The following is a 7,500-nucleotide window of genomic DNA, read 5'->3' as shown; positions in this document are numbered from 1 at the left end:
ACATAAACGCAAAAAGGCAGAGCAAAAAAAAAAAATAATAATAATTCCATCAAATCTATCTCTATATCTATTTATCTATCTTTCTATCTATCTGTCTATTTATCTAGCTTCATCATTAAATTGTGAAAGAAGTGATTGTGATGACCAAGACAGAAAAGGGAAGAGGTGAGGCACAACAAAACCCCATCATTCCACCACGTCTACTCATATCTATTTTTATCTTTTTATATATCTATGTATCTATCTATCTCTCAATTTATCTATCTCTATCTATATATCTCTACTTATATCTATTCATCTCTATACCTATAACTTATATCAATCTATATATATATATATATATATATATATATATATATATATATATATATAATCATCCCTTTAACTGTCTATATCTTCTATCAATCAGGCAATCAGTCTACGTTCTCTCTCTCTCTCCCTCTCTGCATACAATAAATAAATATACATATCTTCCCTCAAGAAAGCAGAGTTCGTAGAGAGACAAAAGTAGGCAAGAAGTAGGTTAAACGGGTGAGACAGTGACAGAGGCAAAAAATACTATTAGGTAAGAACAGCGTGAAAAATAAGAAAAAAGTTGGCAGTTGAGATTGAAAAATACACGAAAAAGGGAAAATTCTGATAGGCTATAAAGAAAAACTGGGATGTAAGAGCAGTGAAAAATAAAGAAAATATAGAGAGAATGAAAGCCAGGTGAGAAAATAACAAAGAGAGGAAAAAGCAAAATCATGAGCGCTGACACCGAATTCAAAATGTGAAAAGGTGGAGCGAAACGGAACCATCTTTAAAAACGGAAAATGGAATAGTGAAAAGGTGGTACGAAACGGAACAGAAAATGAAGGCTTTGGAGGAGGAGAAATAGCATGAAAAATAACTAAAAACGTGGCGCAAAAACTAAAAAAAAAAAGGAGGAACATGCTGGGAGAGAAATAATGCTTTAGCCGTGGGTAAATAAGGACGAGAGATGGAATAATTCTGGTGGGGGATGAGTGGAGAGGTGGAGACGGGAGTGAAAAGGTGGAGGGAGGACGGTAAAGATAGAGCGAAAAGGCGGAGGCGAGACTGGGGACCGTTTTCTCCTTTCCTAAGCGACTTATTTTGCTTACTACACCTTACTGTTGTCTTTTCCGAAACATAAATCCTTCCAACAACGCCAGACAAAGCATAAAAGGATATCAACTAGCCATATCCAATAATAAATCGCTAAGGAAGAGGTGCCTCGGAGTTTATACGGGAATACGAACCCAAGAATACACCCGATTAAAGAAAAATAAATAAATAAATAAATAAATAAACGACAGGTGAAAAGGTGGAGGTCTGGATGAAAAGGCGGAGCAAGACGAAACGTAAACAAAGCGAAAGAAAACGGAGCGAAGAGGGTAAACTGCAGAATAAGTAAAAAAGTAAGGAAGGAAAGTAAAAAGGGACTAGAGACCATGTTGGGAGTTTAAATATTTTAGGAAAAGAAATAGAGAGAAAAAGAAACTGAAATCCAACACATTTTTATATTTTTTCACTAATTCTTCTTCCATACGCTCAAATTTAAAGCTGAATACAAAGGCTGTGCAGTGGAGAAAAACAAACTGAATGGAAAACGCAATATTTTACAGACAACCCCCTATTCTTCTTCCTCCTCCTCCTCTTCTTACTCCTCCTCCTCCTTCTCTTCTTCTTCTTCCTCCTCCTCCTCCTTCTTTTCATCATCACATCACCATAAACCTACTTCATATTAATACACAGGGATCGTCGTCATTATCATCATCGTAATCGTACTGCCCACTATAACACACGGTCATCACCATCATTGTTATCATCATTTTTATCATCATAACCCTACTTCCCACTAATACAGTCACCATCATCATCATTATCATCATCATCATTATTATCATCATCTTAATCCTAGCCCTATTTCACACTGCTACTACTACTGCTACTACTACGATAATAATAAATAATAATAATAATAATAATAATAATAATAATAATAATAATAAAATTAATAATGATAATAACAATCACCCTAATTTCCCCTTTAGCTGAGAGGGATCTAAAAAGAGTAAAAAAAAAATAAAATACAAAATGCTGACAGAACCATCCACTCACCACACGTAGCACGAATTAAAAGAGCTCATGCATTCATTCATTCATCATTCTAAGCTTGGATATTCTCTCCTTATCTTACATGTGTGTGTGTGTGTGTGTGTGTGTGTGTGTGTGTGTGTGTGTGTTGTAGAGTATGATCATGAACGCAAGGGATCATTTTTTCTCCCTCTCTCTCTCTCTCTCTCTCTCTCTCTCTCTCAACATCCACAAAAAATAAAAAAAATATGTACTTTTTACAGGGAGGCTCAAAAGTTCTATTAACTTTATTTTTTATTATTTTTTTTAATTCATATTTGCTCCCTTTTGAATAATTGTATTTCTTTTACAAATCCCGTCTTCCCTTCCCTCTCCCTACACCAACTTTATTCCTCCTCCTGCCCCCTTCCCCACCCACCCACACACACCCTTACACCCACACCCACACTTATGCTTCCCTCTTCCCTCGCTCTCCCCCATCCCCTTCCCTTGTATTCCTTCTTTCGTCCTTCGCTCCCTTTCCCCCCCCCCCACTCCTCTCATCCTCCTCCCCTTTCTTCCTCCTCTCTTTCCCCCTCCCCTTTCCGTTCCCCTACCCCTTCTTTTCCTCCTCTTCCTCCTCCTCCTGTCTTCTCCCTTCCCCTCCCTTCCTCCTTTCTCTTCTTCTCTTTCTCCTCCCCCTACCCCTTCTTTTCCTCCTCCTCCTCCTCCTTCTCTCTTCTCCCTCTCCCTCCCTTCCCCTTTTCTCTCCTCCTCCTCCTCCTCCCCCGACCTCTTCTTTCCCCTCCTCCTTTAGGTCCAAAAAAACTATCTATGTTGACTCTGACCTCAACAATGCCAAAATGCAGCCCAGTGTGTGTGTGTGTGTGTGTGTGTGTGTGTGTGTGTGTGTGTGTGTGTGTGTGTGTGTGTGTGTGTGTGTGTGTGTGTGTGTGTGTGTGTGTGTGTGTGTGTGTGTGTGTGTGTGTGTGTGAGAAAAAAAGGGATAAGGATATATCAGAGAAAGACATCAGGATAGGAATTAGACAGACAGACAGACAAAAGAAGAGGAAGAAAAAGAAGAAAAGAAAAAGAATAAAAGAAGAATGAAAGAAGAGAAAGAAAGACATTTACTGCAAGTCCTATGAAGCTTCCGCAGGGGTAACATCCATAATGCAGGTGAGAGAGAGAGAGAGAGAGAGAGAGAGAGAGAGAGAGAGAGGTTTGATTTAGTGAAAGCCTAGGAAGATGGATTGAGAGTATTTGGCGAGAGAGAGAGAGAGAGAGAGAGAGAGAGAGAGAGAGAGAGAGAGAGAGAGAGAGAGAGGAAAAAAAGGCCTCTCGCTCTCTCCTTCACACCAGACCTTACTGCATTCCTCCACCTTAAATTACCCTTAATCCACACCTAAACGACCGTATATTACCCTAAATCCACACCTAAAAGAGCTTAAATTACATATCCACACCTAAACGACCCAAATCTTTAAATTACCCAAAATCCACACCTAAACGACCTTAAATTACCCTAAATCCACACTTAAACGACCTTAAATTACCCTAAATCCACACATAAGCGACCTAAAATTACCCTAAATCCACCCAAACCATAAATTATCCTAAGTACACACCTAAACGACCCTAAACCTTAAATTACCCTAAATCCACACCTAACCACTTTGAATTACCCTAAATCCACACCTAAACCACCTTAAATTACCCTCAATCCACAAGTAAACGACCCTAAACCTTAAAATGCCTTAAATCCCTACCTAAACGACCCTAAATCACCTCAAATTACCCTCAATCCACACCTAAACGACCCTAAACTACCTTTAATTACCCTAAATCCACACCTAAACTAGCCCACAATACCCACCATTAAGTTCAAGCTTCGTGGTTTCAGCTCACAATCATCATCACTTCGGGCTGCAGTCATCATCATCATCATCACAATCATCACCATCTTCTTCGTTGTCGTCGTCGTCTTCTTTTTCTTCACCAAGGTCATCAATCATCATCATCTTCATCCTCATCATCACCATCATCTTCTTCTGTGTCTTCATCCTCATCATCATCATCACCATCTTCTTCTTCTGTGTCTTCATCATCATCATCATCTTTGTCTTCTTCATCATCATCTTCTTCATGTTCATTATCATCACCACTACAATCATCGTCACTATTATCATCATCATCTTCATCATCACCACCACTATAATCATCGTCATTATTATCATCATCACCACTACAATCATCATCACCATTATCATCATCATCACCACCACTACAATTATCATCATCATCATCATCTTCTTGTCTTCATCATCATCATTTTCATCATCGTCACCATCATCATCATCTTCTTCGTTTCCTTCTCCTTATCATCATTGTCAGCGTCGTCGTCATCACCATTATCTTCTATCACATCATCATCATCATTTTTCTTCAACTTCATCATTCTCATCATCTTCATCAGTCTTCTTCATCGACATCACCATCATCTTCATCATCAACATCACCATCACGATCTTTCTCTTCATCTTCATCACAATCATCATCATCGTTTTCTCCATCATCATCATCATCACCTTTCTCTTCTTCTCCATCATCATCACGCCCTTACCTGTCATTTGGGAGAGACTTAAACAAAAAAGGGTGTTATTCGTATTCTTGGCATCGTTTCTAACACTCCTAACTGGCCTAACACAGCGTCCTAACAACCAAATCCGGCTTCAACACTCACCAGGCGTCGGCTTGAGGAGGCGGCTGTGTTGCTCCCACGGCGTGAAGAGATTTATACAGGCTGTCCCCATTATAGGCTTTTATCACGGCTTTGCTCATATAAACTATACTCCTTCTACTTTAACCTGGCCTAAAAAAAAAATACAATGGCAATCTTTTCACTTTTAACTGGGCTAAAACTGCCACCTCTCCATCGTGAATGCTGAGTTGTAAAATGAGATTACTACTAGAATATGATACTAGAATTCTGAGCTGCAACATTGCCTTGTTCCATCGCTGAGTTACGTGCACTAGGATAGGAAAGGACGAAAATCTAGGCCAGGTTAAGGTAAAAGAAGTACAGTGCTATAAATTTAGGGAAATGGGCAAAGCAGCATTACAGATGGCAGTGAAACTTTAACGGGTGATTTTATAAGATTTACTGTGGCCTTAATAGCAATAAACAGATAAATACATAAATAAATAATAATTAAATAAATGGGAACCTATAACGAGGATCAGCCTTGTATTACTGTACCTTGTATGGAGTGATGGTGGTGGTGGTGGTGGCAGTGGTGGTGGCTGTGGTTGTGGTAGCAGTAGTGGCTGTGGTGGTTCTTCCTGACCGTCACAACAGCCTGTAAGGTGGAGCAACTTTGTATCATCATCATCATCATCATCATCACCTCCGCTTGCCATCTAATGAGGCAGGTACTAAGCAATCTCAATGAACTCCCAAATCACCTGTTCTAAATACTAACACTTCCAACAGAGACAAGCAACTGAAGACTCCTGTGCTGTAAGGAAGGAAGGAAAACCATAGGAAGTATAGAAGATGGACGGGCAAGAGAGGAGGGAGGGGTGAGGGTCAGGAGGAGGGTCAGAGGGAGGGGTGAGGGTGGGGGAGGGTGGTCAGGGGGGGTGGTCAGAAGGAGGGGGGGGTTCACAATCTCAGGTCACTCAAGGATAAAAGACAAACTACTGAAATTCTGAGTAGGCCAGGAGAATGAAAACTGCCTCCATGACACAGAATTCAGGAGCATCATATCAGGCATCCCCCCCCTCTCACCCCCACCCCTACCTCCCTCGCCCCCACCCCCCTCTCGCCCCCACTTCCCTCGCCCACCACCCACCCCTCTCATCCCCACTTTCCTAACCAACTCTCACTTCACCCCCACCCCCTTTCGCCCCACCCCCTCTCAACCCCCACTTCATCCCCACCCTCCTCGCCCCCCACCCTCTCTCGCCCTCACTTCCCTGGCCCACCCACCCCCTCTCACCCCCACCCTCCTCCCCAGCCCCCACTTCATCCCCACCCCCTTCTGGTCCCCCACCTCCCTCACCCCCCCTTTCACCCCCACCCTCCTCCCCAGCCACCACTTCACCCCCACCCTTCTTGCCACCCCACTGCTCTCCCTCACCACCTCACGCTGATATACAGACTTGAAAAAAAAAAAAAAAAAAAAAAAAGAAAGAAGGAAGGAGAGAAAAGAAGAAAGAAAAGGAAGAAGGAAAAACAGACAGACAGTGAAAGAAAGACAGAAAGGAAGGAAGGAAGACTGACAGAAATACAAAGAAGAAAACACAAGGAAAAGGAACCCAAGGATGACAGCCCGCATTAATTTTCTCTCTCAGTGAAAAATGAAAGGCAATAAACCCAATTTCAAGATGACATTTCATGATGCTTGGGATTAATGCGTTAAAAATGAATGGAGGTCATAGGCAGTGGGAGTGAAAGAATGATGAAGTGAAGAGACAGACTGATGAAGTGAAGAGACAGATTGATGAAGTGAAGAGACAGACTGATGAAGTGAAGAGACAGACTGATGAAGTGAAGAGACAGATTGATGAAGTGAAGAGACAGACTGATGAAGTGAAGAGACAGATTGATGAAGTGGAGAGACAGATTGATGAAGTGACGAGACAGACTGATGAAGTGGAGAGACAGACTGATGAAGTGAAGAGACAGACTGATGAAGTGAAGAGACAGATTGATGAAGTGAAGAGACAGATTGATGAAGTGAAGAGACAGATTGATGAAGTGAAGAGACAGACTGATGAAGTGAAGAGACAGACTGATGAAGTGAAGAGACAGATTGATGAAGTGAAGAGACAGACTGATGAAGTGAAGAGACAGATTGATGAAGTGAAGAGACAGACTGATGAAGTGAAGAGACAGATTGATGAAGTGAAGAGACAGACTGATGAAGTGAAGAGACAGACTGATGAAGTGAAGAGACAGACTGATGAAGTGAAGAGACAGACTGATGAAGTGAACGATATGTATATATGAAGGAGTGAGGGCGCCAGTTAACTCTTGCATTAGTGAGCTGGACAGAAAAGGGGTGAGACTGTGAAAGAAAACGGGTGCTGCATACCTGACGTAACAGCAATGGGATGCAGTCACAGTAGTTAGTTGCGAACCGAGAGAGAGAGAGAGAGAGAGAGAGAGAGAGAGAGAGAGAGAGAGAGAGAGAGAATGAGGAAGGCCCACGAAACGAAAAAAAAAAAAAAACTTTGACTCCACCCGGTTTAGAAGAGCTGTATGTGGTGACCTCTCGACACGTGATAGAAACTCCATATATAAGTGAATATGACCCCCATATACAAAGTCGGCAAAATAAGTGGGATTTAAAGAACACACAGGGTCGGTTTAGCACACTCAACCTCAGTGAAGTTGAGGTTTTAAGTGAAGTGATA

General features: G+C 41.6%; 1 protein-coding gene across 1 annotated transcript in view; it reads left to right on the top strand.

The window, feature by feature from the left end:
• Positions 1-7,500, top strand: part of LOC145396736 (uncharacterized) — a 104,042-nt gene that overhangs the window by 11,336 nt on the left and 85,206 nt on the right. The gene's annotated exons all lie outside the window — the stretch shown is intronic.

The sequence above is a fragment of the Coenobita brevimanus genome, chromosome 4 (genome assembly GCF_032717465.1).
Source record: "Coenobita brevimanus isolate Jiangsu-jjx chromosome 4, ASM3271746v2, whole genome shotgun sequence".
NCBI lineage: Eukaryota > Metazoa > Arthropoda > Malacostraca > Decapoda > Coenobitidae > Coenobita > Coenobita brevimanus.
The sequence above is the reverse complement of the archived record's forward strand: the minus strand, read 5'-3'. Positions and strand labels throughout refer to the sequence as shown.